This window comes from Bos mutus, chromosome 7 (assembly GCF_027580195.1).
Source record: "Bos mutus isolate GX-2022 chromosome 7, NWIPB_WYAK_1.1, whole genome shotgun sequence".
In the NCBI taxonomy this organism is placed as follows: domain Eukaryota; kingdom Metazoa; phylum Chordata; class Mammalia; order Artiodactyla; family Bovidae; genus Bos; species Bos mutus.
Window position 1 is genome coordinate 51,547,873 of NC_091623.1, and position 19,114 is coordinate 51,566,986.

At 57.8% G+C, this 19,114-nt stretch overlaps 1 protein-coding gene across 1 annotated transcript in view; it reads left to right on the plus strand.

Annotated features, from left to right (window-relative positions):
- Window positions 1-1,432: 1,432 nt before the first annotated feature.
- ADGRL1 (adhesion G protein-coupled receptor L1) overlaps window positions 1,433-19,114 on the plus strand; it is a 49,369-nt gene continuing 31,687 nt past the window's right edge. The window contains 1 exon segment of the mRNA XM_070373529.1: window positions 1,433-2,299. The gene's annotated coding sequence lies outside the window, so the exon portion shown is untranslated.

Sequence of the window (19,114 nt, forward strand, 5' to 3'; positions counted from 1 at the left end):
GCCCCGACTTTGTATGCTCTGGCCCGTGTGCTAATTAGACCTCCACTGGATGATTCCCTTCCCTAAGGATCCAAACCAGGGATTTGCTCCTTCCCATCCATCAGTCTTCCCCTTGCACCCATCCTTCATAAAACGCCAGGCTTCCAGGTCCGCTCTCCCGAGATCCTCACCGGATCTTACCTCTCAGGACCTTCTAGTACCCGCTGCCCTCTAGTTTTTCCTCAGCCCCCACCCTGCACTGAGCTTTCTATTCTGCCAAAGTGCCTATTTTTGGCCTGGGGCCCGGTTTTATAGCCCCCACTGTGGGTCTTGGCAGTCACAGCTCTGGCTCTGGGAATCCACGCCAAGTAGAACTGCCTTCCCCAACCAGGGAGATGGGGTGCGGGGCTCCCTTCTGCAGCTGCAGCATGAAGCCAGCCCCAGGCCTCACTCGGCCAGATGCCTAGGAACCCGCTGGTTCCTTGTCCTACTTCAAGTCCACCAGCTGCAGTATAGTTGCTGGGCTGCGGAAATCCATACCGAGTTTTTGCACTTGCCGAAAACCTAAAATGCAATTTTTTCTCTCGGCCCCCCCACCCCCACCCAAAGCAAGACCTTTGAGGCGTTTATAGATACTAACCTCCCCCAAATACCCACCCTCTCCGCTCCTGCGACCCGGTCAGTTCCCAGTCCTTGACCAGTTGCCACAGATCTTTAGCTAGGGTCTTGTCCCATCCCGCATACTCCAGTCCTGGCTTTGCGGTCTTCCCTTGCCTTATATTGTAGGTCTGGTCTCCCAGGGTAGCGGCCTCCTCATTGCATTCCCTTCGCATCGCCCCTGGATCCTGAAACCGCTTTTACCTGCCTGCTTCGGTGCAGCCAGCGCTCCAGATCCTTTCGTGCCCGAGTCCAGCCCTCCTTTTGCCCCTCCTTCTTGCACGTCGCTGCCAGGAAGACGAGGGCAGCCCACGCCGCCTCAGCCACTAAATAGCCCCCTCCCGGAGACCCCTGCGAGCCCAGGTCTGGGAGCTCTAGGCCAGGTCTTGCTTATTCCCACTGCATTAGGCATGACGCATTACTCCGTCTCCCGAGGAAGAATCCGGCCCGAAATTTGCGTGCCCGGGGTGCATTTGGCCCTGTCGCAGCTGCCTTCGTTCCTCCCATCTCTGTCTAATCCAACCCGGGTTTTGCAGACCCCTTCCAGATCGCTCCCATTTCTCCCCTCACCCGGCAAAGCGCCTTTACTCCACTACCTGCAAAATCCGCTCCGGGTCTTCCTCGAGCCTGTCTCCCCTCCCCCACTTCCCGTTCCAAAGCCGGGATCCAGCACAACTCCTTCCCTCTCCCGGTTTTTCCATAGGGACAAGAGCGGGGCGAAGGGGAGGAAAGTCCATTCCGGGTTTTCGGACCGGCCTCCGGTGCGCTTGGGCAGGTTGCGGCGGCCGGTCCCGGGCGGCGGCTCCGGGCCGGGTTTTGCGCGTGCCCGCCGCCCCCCTCCCGGAGCGGGTGCGCCGGGGAGAGGGGCGAGCAGGCGGCTTGTCATTGCTGGTGCCCGGCGCCCGCTCGGTCCGCGCGTCCTGCGGTGCCCACGGGCCCGGCCCGGCGCCCCCCCCATCCGGCCACCCCGGGGGCGCGACGCCGCCGCGCCCGCCTACAACCGCGACCCCCCCCAACAAGCTCCGCGCCGCCCACCCCCTACCCGAGCCCCCCGTGGCCACTGCGGGGAGCCCGACCCGTCGGCGCGGGAGTTGTCGGCTCTGCGGCGCCCCCGCCCAGCCGTCTGCTGAGGAGGCCCCGGCGAATGGGGCCGCGTGGGCCCCGGAGCGGCGCCGCCGGGCGGCGGGGGGCTGCAGGGGCTCCCTAGCTGCTCGGTTAACCCCTCGGCTGCCGCCGTCGGAGGGGGCTGGGAAGTCGCCTGGGCGCACACGTGCCGCCTCCGTCGGGGCCGCGGAGCTGCGGGGAAGATGCGGGCAGCTGTTGGCGCCGCCTCGGGGGGCTCCGCCTCGCCCCAGCCCCCGGAGCTCTGACACCGCCCCCGCCCCGCCGCCTCCGCCGCCTCCCTCCCCGGGAGGGGCGCGGACGCTCGCCCCCAGCCCCGAGTCTCTGCCGCCGCGAGGGGGCCGCCTTTGGAGCTGTGTAATCCGCTTCTTCTTCTTTTTTTTTTTTTAATTTTTGGTTGGTGACAGCGGTTCTGGGCCCCGCCACCCCTCGCCCGATTTCCCCCCTGTCCCGGTTCCGGGAGATGTGCCGGGCAGGGGTCCTGGGTTCGCGGAGCCGCAGGAGAGACGCGCAAGGCCGACCCCGGAGCGGCGCTGGACAGGTGAGTGTCTGAGGACCCCGGGCGAGGGAGACGCCGTACCTGGGCCAGGTGTGGGGGCCGAAGGGAGGATGGGAGCCCGGGCCTGTCCGGGCCAGGAAGGGGGAGGGGATGCTGGAACCGCGGGTCACAGCACCTGAGCGCGAGGGGGATGGAGGGCGGCCTGCACCTCACCCCACCGGTGAGGGGGCCGGGAGGGGCAGCCCCCGTAGACTGTCGGGGGTGCGGATGCGCGGCCGCGGGGTGCCCGTGGGGGGAGGGGACCTCGAGTGTGCCCGCGCGTGGCTGCGTGTGCCCGCGCGCGCGCCAGCCTTTGTGGGGAAGCGGCGCGGCAGTGCCTGCGTGTCCCCGGTGTGTGTGCGCGCGGGTGCTTGGCGCCCTGTTTGTGTAGGTGTCTGGGTGTGAGCGGAGAGGGTGCGTGTGCGCGCCGCGCGCCGGCCCCAGCCCCCGGAGGAGCCGTGTCGGGGGCTGGCACCCCACGAAGCCGGGCTGGGGGTTGTTTTTCTCTGGGAGGCAGAGGCGCGGGGGATGGGGAGGGGTCTGTCTGGGTGTCTGGTCGGCTGTAGCCGTCGACAGCATCTTCCCTCCGCGGTACCGCGTTAAGCCTGGGAAGCTGTTGGGTTTCATCCATCCGGATTCGGGCTTTGAGGTCCAGCCCTCCCACTCTCCCAGGTGTTCGCCGAGTAGAGCTTGGGGTTTCAATTGTCATCTTTCCATCTGCCTGGGACGGGAGTCCGTGCCAGAAGAGCCTGGGCAGCGCTGTGTGTGTGCTCCCGCCGTGGCCAAAGTGGCCCCACAGGCACACCGCCCCCCGCCTGCACACAGCCCTCATACACATCCCTGGCCCTAACCTTCCAGGCTCGGTCAGCACCCAGCCCCATCGCTGCCCGGCCCCTCACTGGACCTTCCTCGCGCTCCGCTCCTCCCTCCCTGCCTCTCCACCCCCCGCCGCCGCCCCCCGCGCGCACACAGTCATGGCAGCTGAGTGGGTGTCCCTCCATCGCAGCCTTGAGACAGGGCCCCCTTTCCTCCTGGTTCCTGCAGGACCCGGGGCCTGGGTTCCTCTGCCCACATCCAAACATGTGGTGAGCTGGGGGAGCAGGGGGAGGGGTTCAAGATGGCTGCCAAGATGGCTGGTTGCCTTTCCGCCTCTCTCTCTTTCTCTGCTTCTCTCTCCCTCTCTCGGCTTGCCCTGTTCTCTTCGCTGCTACAGGAGTCACCGATGAGAGGGGTTTGGACAGTCTGAGGGACAGATATGGGGGACACATGAGAGTAGATGTCTGCTCAGGGCTGGTGGATCTCAATTCTGCTTGGGGAGAGGCGGGTGATCCCTGCTCCCCTCTCCAAGCACCCAAGGGCCGGGCGGGAACCTGTAACCTGACCCCAGACCCCAACTCCTTCACCCCCGGGCCTAACAGCCTGGGAGCTGCCCGCCCTCCACCTGGTCTCCTAGGCCTGGCACCCTGAATGGGTCATCAGGGTGTCCCACTGAGGGTCCCTGTCTCTCATTCTCTCCATCTGCCTGATGGCCAGGGACTGAGCACTCCCCGCTGATGGGTCAGGCCCCAGCTGTGGGGGCAGGTGACTTCTCCTTCCTCCCCATTCCCCCACCCCCAAATTCTAATGCCGATTTTATTACTTAAAAGTAGGATGAAAACAGGGAGAATAAGAGAAGGAATACAACCTTCATTATCATATCGAGAAAATTATCCGTGATTTTCCTAACTAGTAATTTGCCTGCCATGCTGTTCAGAACTGACTTGCCCATTAATTACAGAGATGAAAAATCATCTGGAAAGCGGAAAAGGGAACTAATTCGATCCCTGGCTGGCAGCAAGGGCCCCCATGCACCAAGCCACATATGTGTGTGCTCACATGTGAGTGCCTGGCCTTCCCACTGGCATTGCCACCTTCTTCCTCCTCTCCCTCAGGGAACTCCCTTGGGGCCTCAACTCACCCCACGTTTGTCACTCCTGCTCTGCATGGGGTGCCCACCCCAACCCCCTCTCCTGGGGAGCTGGCTGATCCATGCTGATTGCTGCCCTTGGGCGTGGAGAGGATGCCCAGGGTTGAGGGAGGGCAGGGAGCTGGGGACCAGCCGCACCTGGGTGCCGTGAGGCCTGCAGGGAGGAGGTGGAAGGCAGGAGACTCGCAGCCTGGTTTCTATTCCCAGCCTGCCCTGGGGAGCCCCTTCTCCTGGGAGGCGGGCCATAGGGGAGGAGCTCCGGGGGCCCTGGCCCTTCTGGAGTCTGTCTGCATCAAGCAGTCTGGTCCTGGCTTGGGCACCACTGCCATGTGGGGGGCTGACAGGAGAGAGCATGGTGCTTCAGCCCCAGCCTGGGCATCAGGGGGTGGGGGTGCCAACCCCAGGAGGCTGTGCTGCCTGGCCCCAGAGGGGGTGCCCCGATGGAGAACAGGAGGAGCAGTTCCCCCTGCCTGCTGTCCCCGTCCCAGCCCCTGCTGGCCACAGGGAGCTGAAGTTGTCAGTCACTGCCCCCTCCTACCTCTCCAGCCAGACCCAGACGTGTGACCAAGGACACACAGAAGGCTCTGGTTTCTGTGTGGGCTCCTCTCGAGGATTCAATTTCCAGACGCCAGACAGTTCCCCTCTTCCAGACCCTCCAGGGAGGTGAGGAGGGGGGTGATGCTCCTGAGATGGGGGTTCCCTGGGTACCTGACTGCACCAGTGCCCCTCCCAGCCCTGGGCTCAGCCACCCTGATGAAAGAGGAAGCGGGGTCCCAGGTGGCAGGGGGGCTGCAGAACAGAGGCCTGGGAGTGGGTCCCACCGCCCTGAGAATCCAGGCTGCTGTGACCTGTGGGTACGTGTGCTGTGATTAGGATGGTAACCTGGACGAGCCTGTGTGTGGCCACGTGTCCGACAGGCTGGTCCTGTGTTCATAAGGTTCTCCTGGGTGCTAGTGTCTGTGAGTTTTGCAGAGGGGATGTGTGTGTGTTTCCACGTGTCAGGAGCTGTCTGCGTCTTGTGTGCACCTGCTGTGTGTGCACGTGTGGCTCCTGGGAGCAAGGCTGAGCAGACCTCTTCATGAAACCTGTGAATATTTGCCAAGTGTCTTTTCCACTCAGCGCTGTGCTGGGGACGCCAGGGGGACAGTACCCCAGTCCTGTCCTCAGGGAGCTCACAGTCTAGTGACGCGAGCAATTTCAGTCAAGGGGCTCCTATCATAGGAGTTGGGAAGAAGGCATATATCTCCCCTCCAGAGTGGCCAGAGCCCCAGCTGGGGTGGGGCAGCCCCTTCATCTTGGCACCCCAAGCATAGGGTGTCCCAGAGTCCAGACCTTCATGATCTTCCCTGTCACCCCTTCCACCTCGCCCCCTCTCTCCTCACTGCTCCTAAGCACGCAGTTCAACCACAGGCCCTTTGCACTGGCGGCTCCTTCACCCGGGCCCCTCCCCCTGACACGTGCAAAGCTTTTGCTCCCTCACCCAGGGGTGAGGGTTGTCCCCTCCTCAGTAACCTTTATCTACCCCATGTAGCCTGTTTAAAATTTCAGCCTCCCACCTGCCTTCTGACTTTCCCTAGCAAGGATGACTTTGCGCACATTCTGTAATTTACTGATTTATGGTGCCTGTTTGTTTATTGTATGTCTTCCCCGATCAGGACCCGAGCTCTTGGGGAATTTGTTCCCTGGTTTGCTTTTGGACGCCAGGTGCCTAGACTCAGGCCGGGCCCACAGTAGGCGCTTGAGAACTCTTAGCTGAGTGAATGGAGGCGGGGGGAGCCTCTCAAAGGACGGAGACCCCAAGGGACTCCCTCTCCCTGGCTTTGCACACTGAGGGGTCCCTGTGGACCCTGGTCCTCTTAGGGGAGCCAGGGCTACCCACCAGGGGCCAGACCAGGCCAGCTCGGCACCTGTCCCATGCACACTCTTGTGAGGCAGCTCCCTGAGAGGGCCTCATGGGTGCTCCAGAGTGTGAGGGTGTCCCTGTGGGCAGGCATGGGGTAGTGTGCATATAGGGTTTAGAGCCCAGAGGGTCACGTGGGGGCCCCCGCCTTTGCTGGGGATGGGAATGTCATGGTCAAGGCCTGAGCAGCTTTGATCCAGGGGGACACTGACTCAGACTCTCATAGGATGATGGGACCCCACTCTACCCTTGTTTCAGATCCTAGGAAATCAGCCAAGCAAAAGCTCCCCCGCCCCCCACCTCAGCTTAGCTCAGTGCTCAGTCACGTCTGACTCTTTGCGACCATGGACTGTAGCCCGCCAGGCTCCTCTGTCCATGGGATTTTCCAGGCAGGGATACTGGAGAGGGTTGTCAGGCCCTCCTCCAGGGGATCTTCCCGACCCAGGAATCGAACGCACGTCTCTTGCGTCTCCTGCACAGGCAGCCAGGTTCTTTACTACTGCACCACCCCCTCCCACACCATCCTCCCCCAAATCCAAAATTTGGGGAAGATAAAAATTGCAATAATTAGATGCTCAGGCTAAAAATACCCTTGTTCCCCCTTTCCCCAAAACTAAAAATAGCCAGGGCTCTTCCCTCCGAGGCTAAAAATACCAGGCAGACCAGGAAGCCAGGTGGGTGCTCCTATCTGGTGTCAGGGAGGTGAGACAGACAGGCAAGGGGCCCAGGGCAGGGTCTCCCAGCCATGGCGTTCCTGACATTGGGGCTGTGTTGTTCATTCTTTGGGAGGAGGCCTGAACTTTTCAGCATCCTTTGCCTCCATGCTCTAGATACCAGGAGCAATCCCCCCACCCCTGAGTTATGACACCTAAAAAGGCCTCCAGATTTTGCCAAACAGCCTGGGGCAGGTGGGGCAAAATCATGGGCCCTCCCAGGTGAGTACCACTGCTCTAGATCGAGGGTCTGCAGATTCCCTCTGTGAAGACCCAGACAACAAGTGTTGGAGACATTGGCGGGCTTAGCAGCTCTGTTGCATAAACTTCCTCCGCCTCTTCTTCTTAATCCTTTGAAAGCGGCCAAGCTTATTGGCTGGGGGCAGTGCCCAGTCCATAGGTAGTCAACTCCCACCCTGGCAGACCCACCCACCCTTTTTTGCCTCTGGTGATGGAGGTCAGGGTGCCCTTGAATGCACCCTCATCAGCAGAGGGGCGAGTCTGGTGGTGTTTGTCCCTTTCACCTCCCTGCCCACGCCCCCTGCTGTTCCCCGGTGCCCACTCTCTCACTGGTTGTCAAACACACAGCCCCCGCCTCCGCCGAACAGCCCCAGGGCCTTTGCACAAGCTGTGCTTGCTCCCTGGAATGCTCTTCTCCTCCCTGGGCACCTCTGTGGCTTCTTCCTCACCTTCCCAGAGCTTTATGACATGTCTGGCCTTTCTCCATCACTGTATTTAACATTGCCCAACACACACACACACACACACATACCAACCACTAGTACATCACAGGACTGACTTTTTTTAGTGTTCTTTATGTCTGGCTCATTCACAGCTGTCTCTCCACACCTCGGTCAGTGCCTCACACACAGTTGGTGCCCTGAAAGAGACGTGTGGGTACTTCCCTTGTGGTCCAGGGGTTAAGATTCAGGCTTCCACTGCCTTGTTCCCAGATTCGATCCCTGGTCGGGGAAACTACGGTCTCACAGGCTATGCAGGTGTGGCAAATAAATAAGATAAAGAGTCATGTAGAATTGCTGAATATTATTTCTAAGCCCCACAACCACCATTGTGAGACTTTCGTCCCATTTCCCCAGGGAAGAGACAGAAGGCAGAGGAGGGACAGTGGTGGGGGCAGGGGGAGTTGCATCGTCACACAGCCTAAAGTGGGCACAGCTGGGATTTAAACCTAGGACCCTGAGACCTGGGGCCTCTTCCCTGTTGCCCCACTGAGCGCCATCTCCCCCACCCTCTGGTCTCTGCCCCTTCACTGCCAGCTTGGTGGTAGCAGAGGGCCCCAGAGCTTTCTTCCATGTCTTCTGCCACAGGCCCTGGCTCCCGTGACCATTTTCAGCACTGCTCTGCAGTACCTGGGGGGTTCCCAGGTGGCTCAGCAGTGAAGAATCCGCCTGCAATGCAGGGGACCAGGGTTTGATCCCCAGGCTGGGAAGATGCCCTGCAGGCGGGCATGACAACCCAGTCCAGGATTCTGGCCTGAAGAATTCCAGGAACAGAGGAGCCTGTTGCAGTCCATGGGGTTGCAAAGACTTAGGCACAGCTGAGTGACTAGATAGCAGCTACGGGACCTGGAATGTATGTGAGGCGTGTGATTGGTCAGGGAGCACCTTGGGGTGGAAATGGGTCTCGGGCTGCCTGTGGTTCCAACCTGCTGTGGAGAGGAGCATCGAAGAGGTGGCCGGATGGCCTGTAAGGGAGAGCTTCCTGGCGGAGAGGGCTTCCCAGCCAAGGCCTGGAAGGGAAGGAGGGATAAAGTGGAGGGGAGTCAGGGAGAGTTAGTGAAAGGAAGGGACCCACCCTGAGGTCAGAAAGAAGTGGGCAGCTCAGACGGGAAAGGAAAGACATTCCCTGGCCAGGCAGGGAGACAGGATGCGGGTCCTGGGGCCCGAAGGACTGCTTTGGATTTGTGTTTCTACTTGTGCACAGGGCTGAGGAGGCCTGGGAAGGGGTCAAGGCCATGAAACAGGGTTAGAATGTTTAGTATGCGCTCCTTCTGGCTGCTTCATAGGCGGGAACTGTGGAGGGCAGGCGGGAAGGGAGCCCAGGCCAGGGGGGGGGGGCGAGGCCAGTGTGGGTCGGAGGCCACCACAGCTGTCAACATGAAGGCTTGGGCGGGGGCCTTGAGACCTTAGAGAGGGACCCGTGCGGGGCTTTCGAGACAGAGTTGACATGATTCAGTGGGTGACCAATTGAAAGGCAGAAGGAAAGGAGGGGGACGGGGAAACTGCAGGCTTCTGGTTCAGACAGCAGGGTGGACCTAGAGAAACGAAGAGGGTGGGGCCAGGGAGCACCTTCCGCTCTCATCATCACCCCCCACACGTAGAGTCTCATCTCCCCTCGCCTGAGTCAGGGCACATCTTGTCCCCACTCAGTCTCAGGGTGGGCCTTCCCTGGTGGTCCAGTGGCTAGAACTCTACACTCCCAATGCTGGAGGCCTGGGTTGAATCCCTCATCAGGGAACTAGACCCCATATGCCACAACTCAACGTTCATATCCTCAACTAAAGATCCCACGTGCCGCAACTAAGACCTGGCCTGGCCAAATAAATAAATATTTAAAAAAAGAAGCTCCACTGCTCCCGGCTCACTCCCGCAGGCCCTGCTCGCTCTGCCCTCTACACCTGCCCTCACCCCTTCCCACTCTCCCCTTTCTCTCTGAACCAGAGCCACGCTCTAGCACATTCCTACCTACCTCAGGACTTTTATGTGTGTTCTTCCCATGGCCTGGATACTCTTTCTCCAGTACCTCGGTGGCTCACCTCCTTGTGACCTTTGCTAAATTGTTACCTACTTAGCCAGGCGTTCCCTGACCACCCCATCTATGTTTGCATTGACACATATTCCCCACCCCACCCCCATTCTTTCTCTGCCTCGAGTCTATTTTCCTCCAAAGTACTTGTGACCAGGTGGGAACTAGGTAACTACCCCCTGAATGGACGACCTCTTCCAAGGGTCTGTTTCATCTTTGTTCATTAAACGAATTAACGAGAACGCTCTCCTCACCAGAACTGGGCATGCAATAGAGAACCAGGCCAACCCACGATGGAATGTTCCCTGATGGGATAGATAGACTTTCAACCGCAGAGCCCAAGTCCAGTGAGGGGAGCAAAATGTGGAGGCCCAGTGTACTGCTAGTGTGGGTTCCAATGCAGTCCTGGGGGACAGAGCCTTTTGGAGGAAGAGGGCACAGAGGGCAGGAGTCCTCTGGGTATGTGGGTGAGAGATGTGGGGGGTGAGGAAAGAATAGGCCGGAGCAGAGAAGGTGATGAAAAAAGCAGGAAATCCAGGCCTGAAATACCAAGTCGCAGCCTCTGAGGCAATAGGGAGCCATGGAGGGTTGTAGGCAGGCAGTGATGTGGAGTTTTCATTTTGCCAAGAGCACTCTGGGTGCAGGATAGAGATCAGAAGGGGTGGGAGTGGCAGATAGATGTGGAGGAGACCAGGGAGGAGGCATCCGTGGAGAAGGGGAGGCTTTGAATGGTCCCACCCCTGCCACTCGGCTGCCAGAGTGACCTTTTAAAATTTATAGGCAGACAAACCCCACCCTGTGGTGCCAACATCTAGTGGGAGAGAGATAATAAGCAAATAAGTAAAACGCATGGAGAAGGCAATGGCACCCCACTCCAGTACTCTTGCCTGGAAAATCTCATGGACAGAGGAGCCTGGTGCGCTGCAGTCCATGGGGTCGTTAAGAGTTGGACACGACTGAGCAACTTCACTTTCACTTTTCACTTTGATGTATTGGAGAAGGAAATGGCAACCCACTCCAGTGTTCTTGCCTGGAGAATCTCAGGGACGGGGGAGCCTGGTGGGCTGCATAGCCCAGTCGCATAGAGTCGGACACGACTGAAGCGACTTAGCAGCAGCAGCAGCAGCATGGCAGGCATGATAGGGATGAGTGCCGGGGAAAGCAGGATGCAAGAATGTTGGGGCTAGCAGGACCTCCCAGAGCTGGCAGCGTCTGTGTAAAGACTTGAAGAAGGCAAGGGAGGAGCTTTGCAGGTCTGGGGAGGAGGGAACAGCCTGTGCCAAGGCCCTGAGAGGATACTTGCCTGGTGTTAGTGAGTGAGGAGGAAAAGGTGGAAGGAGGTGAGGGTAAGGACGGGATGGGGCTGAGTGCACAGGGCCTTGTGGGCCGAAGAAGGGCTTTGACCTTTGCTCCTAGTGTGGTGGGAGCCATGGAGGGTTCTGAGCCGGAAAGGGACAGTGTGGGGACTCAGGTGCTCACCGGCGCCCTCTGGCAGCTGTAGGGGGAATAGGCTGGGCTGCGAGGGTGGAGAGCAGGAGAAAAGGGAGGAGGCGGCAGGGCTGGACCAGGGAGGGGACCAAGGCCTGAGGAGACAGTGAGCAGATGCCGAAGGAGGAGACGCAGGAGCCGCTGCGGGGATGGGAGGAGGAGAGGTTCTTGAGCACCTCGGAGGACTCGGGCTGCTTTCTGCTGAGATGTTGGAAGATGAAGGGGTGGAGCTAAGGGTTCAGTGGGGACCCTGGCCTGACCCCACCCCCAGAGCCCACAGCCCCTTTCTGAAGGAGGTTATGTGCTGGACACTCTCTGGCACTTGCTCCACCTCTGTGACGGCAGTCTGTCAGTCCTAGAGTTGGGATGGGGAGATGGGCTCAGAGAGGCCAGGAGTCTGGCCTGAGAGCAAATAGCACACAGCAGGTTCAGACCCAGGAGCCAAGTCCCTGGCCTTAGCCCAGGCCTGCCGCTTACCCACTCGGCCATGCCTGAGGGTTCCCTGGAGGAGGCGGGCCCATGGAGCTGGGCTCTCTGGCTGCTGGGTTTGGGGAGGACTCAGGCTGCTGAGGAGGGAGCAAGAGGAAGGAGACTTGTTCTCAGGGGCCCGGAATCCTGCTGGTGGTGTCCCCCACCTCCAGGCATTCAGACTCCCACCCACTCGAGCACAGAGGGTTGCCATGGCAACCACACTCTAGGGCAAGCTCGCGGCTCCCCCTCTCCGCCAGCAGCCGGTTTTCCTCCTGTCGCCCTCCTCTGCCCCATCCCAGGGCACCTGAGGACAGAGCTTGGGCCGCATCACCTGCCCCCAGGACATGCTTTTGCCCCTTGACTTGAGACTGAGGTGGGGCTCAGGCAAAAACAGAGGCAGGTGTGGGGTCAGTGGGCAGCCTGCATGATCTGGGGGTCTAACACACCTGGGGCCCAGTCTCCCTTCTCAACGTGAGGGTGGCGAGCCCTGTTTCCCATGGGTTAAATTGGGAAACAAGTTTCCCAAACACTCCAGTTCCCTGAGGCTCAAAGTGGGGACAGACACAGGTGTGCGCTCACCTGACCCCTGTGGGCATGCCCACTTTGGAGGCCACTCAGGCTTACAGAAGCAGTCTGGGCCCAGAAGAGCGGCCTCTTGAGGGCCCCCAGGTCTCCCCAGCTTGCCGTGATCAGCCTGGGGTTCCAAGCCCCCTTGCCACTTGGGTGCCCTTGGGATCTCACTTTCCTCTCCTATAAAATGTGGGTATGCACCCCCCATCCTTACTAAGTCCTTATGAGGATTACATGAGATACAGGCGTACAGTGCTCGGAATGGGGCACAGCGCTGTCAGCTGCTGCCCCTGGCCATCGTGGGTGGTTCTGGCAAATGGGAGGTCCCAGCTGACCCCCCACACCCCTGGAGCAGAAAGGTTTTCCTGAAGTTGTGAGGCTCAAGGCCCATCTCCCATCTCTGCCTATATACCACCACCCCTCCTGCCCTGTCTGCCCTGACCCCCTGTGTGAGTTCACTGGGGCTGCTGTTAAAGCCAGGCTGGGTGGCTTTAACAGAAATGTATTGTCTCCCAGTTATAGACACCAGAAGCCCAAGATGGAAGCATTGAGTTGGTTCCTTCCAGGGGCACAGAGAAGGAACCTCTGCCCCAGCTTCTGGAGGTTGGCCAGCAATCCGTAGCTTGAAGGCGCGTCACACCAATCTCTGCCTCGTCTTCATGGGGTGTTCTCCTTGGGGGTGTGTGGGTCTGGGTCCGTGTCCTTTTTATAAGGACAGCAGTCTGATTGGATCAGGGTCCACCGTACTGGGGCTTCCTAGGTGGCTCAGTGGTAAAGAATCCATCTGCCACAGCAGGAAAAGCAAGAGATGAGAGTTTGAGCCCTGGTCTGGAAAGATCCCCTGGAGAAGGAAATGACAACCCACTCCAGTATTCTTGCCTGGGAAGTTCCATGGACAGAGGAACCTGGCGTGCTGCAGCCCATGGGGTCGCAAAGAGTCAGACATGACTGAGTGCGCACAGACACACAAACACACACACACCCCACCCTGATGACCTCACTCATTTTAACTTAATTACATCTTTATCTCCAAATAAGGTCCCATTCTGAAGTGCCGGGGGATAGGGCACCATCGTATCTATTCTGGGGGGAATATAGTTCCATCCACCCCAAGGCCTCAGGGCTGGTGAGGCCTGGATCTCCCAGGTGGTTCCCACCTCACCACGTCTGACCTCACCTCCACTTCAGTGAGCACCAGGTGCCAGGAGAAACTCCCCAGGGCCTAGTGGGTGTGCAGTCAGGCCAGGAAGAGAGGGGACAGAGCTGCTGTGCCCAGCTCCCCCCACTCCAACCCCGAGGTGGGGACAGCCCTGGGGATGCCTGGGGCTTCGTGAGGGAGCTGCTCCAGGGATGGGGCTTCCGGGAGCAGCAGCAGCCCATTGGGAACACTTTCTGTGCCCCTGAGGCAATGGTGCCCAGCCTGTGTGGGTCAGGCTTGGCCCCTAGGTCACAGGGCAGATTCCCCCCCCAGCCATCCCCACCACCATTCGTGTGTTCATTTGGTAAATATTTGTTTGTGAACCTATTATACATCTGGGCTTCCCTGATAGTTCAGTGGTAAAGACTCCGCCTACCAGTGCGGGAGATTCAGGTTCGATCCCTGGTCCAGGAAGATCCCCTGGAGAAGGAAATGGCAACCTGCTCCAGAATTCTTGCCTGGAGAATCCCATGGACAGAGGAGCCTGGCAGGCTGCAGTCCATGGGGTCGCAAAGAATCGTGCACAGCTGAGCAACTGAACGACAGCTAGTACTGCACATCTAAGTGCCAGGGGACAGCCTCGGGAACTTCCCTTCTTGGGGGCGGGAGGAGTACGAAGGAAATCCACCAGTGGACAAGTCAAGTCACGTGGCAGTGGCGTGACCGGTGGGTGCGGGGATGACAGCGCAGCAGGGGACACCTTGAACTCACTGCACACCAGGCAGGGCCCTGTATGTTCCCTGGGTGTGAATTCATCATGCTGTGCAGCTACCCTAAGCAGCAGCCCCATTTTACTGAGAGAAAAACAGCCGTGGGAGGTTACGGGACGGTGGGAATGGGCCAGGCGGGCACTGGCTGCCAGCGGCTATGGTGCAGGGTGGTGGAGGCCCACCGCATCTCTGAGGGGGGGACATGAGCTGAGATCTAAGGGGCACCGGCCAGGACTGCGTGGCCGGAGGAGAGGGGAAGGGGCAGGAGCCGGACGTGTGTGGTCTCACAGGATGTGAAGTGGGAGCTCTGGCAAGGATTTAAGCAGGGGCGCAGTGTGTTCAGATTCTTTTTTTTTTTTTTTTTGGCTCTGCCACATATCTTGTGAGAGCCTGGTTCCCCAACCAGGGGTTGAACCCGGGCCACGGCAGTGACAGCACCAAGCCCTAACCACTGGACCGCCAGGGAGGTCCCAAGATTGTCTTTAGAAAGTCTCCTCTGTGGAAGAGACTTATAGACGTGGGGGCGGGAGGGGTGGAAGGAGAGGGTGGGATGAATGAAGACAGGAGCATAGAAACATATACACTGCTGTATGTAAACTAGACAGCCAGTGGGGATTCGCTACATGACTCAGGGCTCAGGTCGGCGCTCCAAGACAACCTAGAGGGGTGGGATGGCGCGAGAGGTGGGAGGGAGGCTGAAGTGGGAGGGGATGTATGTATACCTATGGCTGATCCGTGTTGATGTCTGGCAGAAACCAACACAGTATTATAAAGCAATTACCTTTCAATTAAAAATAAATAAATTGAAAGAAAAGGTCCTCTCTGTGGAAACAGCCTAAGTATCCGTCAGTGATGAATGGATAGGAAATTCCCTGGTCATCCAGTGGTTAGGACTTCACATTTTCACTGCCTAGGTGTTATTAGCTGCTCAGTCTTGTCCAACTGTTTGCCATCCTATGGGCTGTAACCCACCAGGGTCCTCTGTTCATGGGATTTCCCAGGCAAGAATACTGCAGTGGGTTGCCAGTCCCTTCTCCATTCACTGCCTAGGGAGCGGGTTCAGCCCCTGGTCAGAGAACTAAGATGCTGCGAGGCACACGGCATGGCCAAAAACAAACAAAAATAAATTAACACATACAGACTACTCTGTTAAAATACATAACTAATAAGGACCTACTATATAGCACAGGAAACTCTATCAGTACTCTGTAGCGGTGTATATATGAAAATAATCTTTTTAGAAAGTGGATATATGTATATGTATAATGGATTCACTTTGCTGTATACCCAAAACTAACATAACCTTGTAAATCATCTATATTCCAATTAAATGTTTTTATCCAAATGGATGAAGAAATGTGGTTCATTCGTACAATGAATATTACTCAGCCAGGAAGAGGAACCCAACTGACACACTCTTCCACACGGGTGAACCTCAGAAACATCTTGCTGAGTGAAACAAACCAGACGCAAAAGGCCACTGATTATCTGATTCCACGTGTGTGCGATGCTCAAAACAGGCAGATCCATTGACGCAGAAAGCAGATGAGTGGTTGCCAGGACCTGAGGGGAGCGGGGAGACAAGAGTTCTTGATCAGCAGGTACCAAGTTTCTGGTGGCTCAGATGGGAAAGAATCTGCCTGCAGTGCAGGAGACCCAGGTTCAATCCCTGGGTCAGGAAGATCCCCTGGAGAAGGGAATGGCAACTCACTCTAGTATTGTTGCCTGGAGAATCCCATGGACGGAGGAGCCTGGTGGACTGTAGTCTGTGAGGTCACAAAGAGAGTCGGATACAACTGAGCGACTAACACACACACAAGTTTCTCTTCGGGGCGATAGAAAAGTTTTGGAAATAGAGGTGCTGGTGGCACAGCATTGAGAATGTAATTAATGCCACTGAATTGTATACTTAAAAATGATTAAAATCACAAGTTTTACATCATATATGTATATATATATACACACACACATATATATATAGGGCTTCCCTGGTAAAGAACCCGCTTGCCAAGGCAGGAGATGCAAGTTTGATCCCTGGGTGGGGAAGATCCCCTGGAGAAGGGAATGGCAACTCACTCCAGTATTCTTGCCTGGAGAATCCCATGGATGGAGGAGCCTGGTGGGCTACTATCCATGGAGTCGCAAAGAGTTGGACACAACTTAGCAACTAAACAACGGTGTGTGTGTGTGTGTGATACCACAACCTTTTAAAAAGCCCCTCTGGCCGCCAGGGGAAGCCTGGGATGTAGGAGTGGAGGTGCTGGAGGGCAGCGGGGAAGGGATCAGAGCTCTTTGGTGAAGATGGGAATGCCCAGGTCTGGAGGACAGATGCTGAGAATGGACAGAGAGACGCTGGGCTGTTCTGGAGGTGCAGACCCCGGACTTAATCCTGAACTGGCTGTGGGGGTGAGGGAAGAGGGAAATCCCAGATTTTGACTCCTTGAATTCTGACCCAAGGCCCTGGGAGGATGGTGCCAGGGGGGACCATGCCCTGAAACCGGGAGTTTGGTCAGGTCTGGTCAGGGTCAAGGTGCTTTGGAGATCCAGACAGAAGTGTAGATGTGAGGACAGAAACGGGGCTGGGACTCAGAGGCGGCAGTTGTCACGGGTACAGATGGTGTCTAAAGCCATGAGGCTGGTGGAATCCCTGAGTGGGGTGTGGACAGGAAGAGGGCTGGGGTCCTGGGGTTCCGGGGAGCGGGGCCAGCCCGGAGGAGAAGAGCTAGCTCCTTCATGGATGCTTCCTGGGTCCTGACCCTCCTTACTCTGGGACAGCATCCTGTGCTGGCTTACTGTGCATGTAGGCTGCGGTCCTTATGAGAACCCTGCAGAAACAAGGTGTCAAGGGAACTGGGGGTGGGGGGACCCACTCAGGGCCTTGGGGCATGAAATGACCGAGTTGGACCCCAGACCCATGTTGGCCGGCCACACCCAGAGCCTGGCATCTGGCAGCCTCTTCAGCATTAACCAGGCGCTAACCGGTTTAACTCCCTAAGGGAGCCAGAGGGAGAATGCTAACCAGCTACACTCCCTCGGGGAGAGCCAGGGAGGGGAGCATCCAGCAGCCTAGCGCCAGTTCCCCGCTCCACCCCGAGTCTGGAAAGTAGAAGATGCGGGTGGGAATGAGGTGATGCCCCCCACCCCACCCCGCCCCAGACCATGTAAAATTGTAGAATGCTTCAGAATGAAAGGAAACCATCCAAGGCCACATCTGGACAGGGTTGTGGGATGAGAGAGATGGTTGTGGGCTGAGGAAGTAGAGGGGAGAGTTTGCTGAAGGCTGGGAGCTGGGGAAGGTCCTGGGGGTCGGGGTGGGGGAGCTGCGCCGGGAAATTACTTTCTATTTCTCATGAGAGGAGACAGCCCTGGAGGGACGTCCTGCCCCATGAGTGAGCAGCCCAAATCTTTATTCCCTGAGAAGCTGTGCTGAGTCCCTGCCCTCAACTGGCTCATGATCTAGTGGGGAAGGCTGACAATAGACCTGCTTATACAAGAAGGTGATTTCAGGGCCTTCCCTGGTGGTCCAGTGGTTAAGACTCTGGGCTCCCAATGCAGGGGGCCCAGGTTCTATCCCTGGTGAGGGAACTAGATTCCACATGCTGAAACTAAGAGTTAGTGCAGCCAGATAAACAATTTCTTTAAAAAGGCAAAATGTTTAAAAGAAAAAAGAAGGTGATTTCAGGTGCTGTGAATTAAACATGGGGCTGGGGACTCCCCTGGCAGTTCAGTGGTCGGTCCCTGGTCAGGGAACTAAGATCCCACAAGCTGCACAGTGTGACCAAAATAAGTTAAAATAAAAACAGGGCTAAAGGATGGCGAGCGAGGATACAGGAGTGCTGGGGGTGGTCAGGGCAGGTTGCTCTGCTGGGGTGACCTTGAGGTTGAGCCCTGAGTGCTGAGAAGCTGCAGCAGGCGATGGGGGTACTGGGAGGCTGTTCAGCAGAGGGGCAGCCCAGGCAAGGGCTCAGGCCGGAAGGAAGCTGGAGCTCCTAGGACTGCGAGGAGGGTTGCATTGGAGAACGTGGTGACACCAGCCCAACCAGCAGCCTCTGGGTCCTGGTGAGGAACGGAGACCCCAGGGGAGAGCAGAGGGGGAGGTTAACGCTCAAATTTACATCACTGAATGCTGGCCTTAGCACTGAGTGGAGGCAGCGAGGCTGGGAAGAGGAGGAGACCAGGACAAGCCTCTGGGGGCAGCAGGGTGGCGGCTTGGGCCTGGTGGTGGCCCTGGGGAGTGGGCAGATTGACAGGGTACTTTGGAGGGAGGCAGAGCCCATGGGACTTGCTGGAGGAGCTTATGAAGGAGAGGGGAGCAGAGAAGTTGGTAATTGAGGAGGATTTCTAGGTTCGGGTTCTGAGACTGATTCAGCGTGGAGAAGGAAATGGCAATCTACTCCAGTATTCTTGCCTGGGAAATCCCATGGACAGAGGAGCCTGGCAGGCTGAAGTTCATGGGGTCGCAAAGGAGTTGGACGTGACTGAGCAACTGAACAACAGCTGTTCAACAAACATTCAGGCCTGTTGTGGAAGCAGGACCAAAACAATGCAATGATCCCTGCCTGTGGAGGGGCACATCCGTTAAAAAAGAGAAATAGTCACATTTGAACCAAGGTTTGAAGGAGGCCAGGGAGCAGAGGAAGAGGCCATGTGAATAACTGGCAGGCAGAAGATTCACCCAGAGGAAGTGACAAGTGCCGAGGCCCTGGGGCAGGGTCTGGGCTGCTTGAAGAAGAGCAGGAGCCAAGAGTGGGGTCAGGGAGCTTACCGGGCTGGTTGATAGGCTTTCAACTGTGGGGGGAAAAACAACCAGTCGTCAGGGCTCTTTTGTGAGATTCCAAACTGTAAATAAGAGGCTTGGAAAGTATGAGCTTGTCCCTGGTGTTGAGACCATAGGACAGACGTGGGGGATGCGAGTAGAGGACAGACCAAGGGTTTGCACACTAGAAGTGAAGTGAGAGTCACTCAGTTGTGTCCCACTCTTTGCGACCCCATGGACTCTGCAGTCCATGGAATTCTCCAGGCCAGAATACTGGAGT